Raw genomic sequence first — 520 nt, forward strand, 5'->3', positions numbered from 1 at the left:
GGTGTGGCATGAACTGAAGGGCGGCAGATGAAGCCAATTGAACGTACAGATCTGTGCCTGTCCCTAGATTACACGTTGCAGGTGAGATTACGAATTACAGCACATTTTAGAAGGTGCCAGATGTTACATACCTAAGTGTCCAGTCCTGTACTTGCAACTGGCCACCTGAGAGATGGCTGCAGAAGAAGCCATAGCATTACGGACAGACCAAAGCCACAGCCGTGTAACGCTTGCCCTTGAGCAGTCCGCAGTTTGTTTCATGTGAGGACGTAATCGTTTCTCCTGGGATGGACCATGGCTTGGTCAAGGCTGTTACCATGGATTTTGCGGTGGACGTTGAAGGGTTGTGCACCTTTCTTAACATTCGGTCCACGCTCCTTTTTTTGCAGCCTTCTGCTGCGTTCTAATCCTAGCGCCAGATAATTTCTAATTTAAAGTCACAAGCGAGCGAAAACGAGAAACGGGCAGGGCCCGCCCCGGCACCGCGCATGCGCGGTGATGCGCCCGCTGTCGCCCCGCT

This window comes from Pygoscelis adeliae, unplaced genomic scaffold (assembly GCF_000699105.1).
Source record: "Pygoscelis adeliae isolate BGI_AS28 unplaced genomic scaffold, ASM69910v1 Scaffold36, whole genome shotgun sequence".
NCBI lineage: Eukaryota > Metazoa > Chordata > Aves > Sphenisciformes > Spheniscidae > Pygoscelis > Pygoscelis adeliae.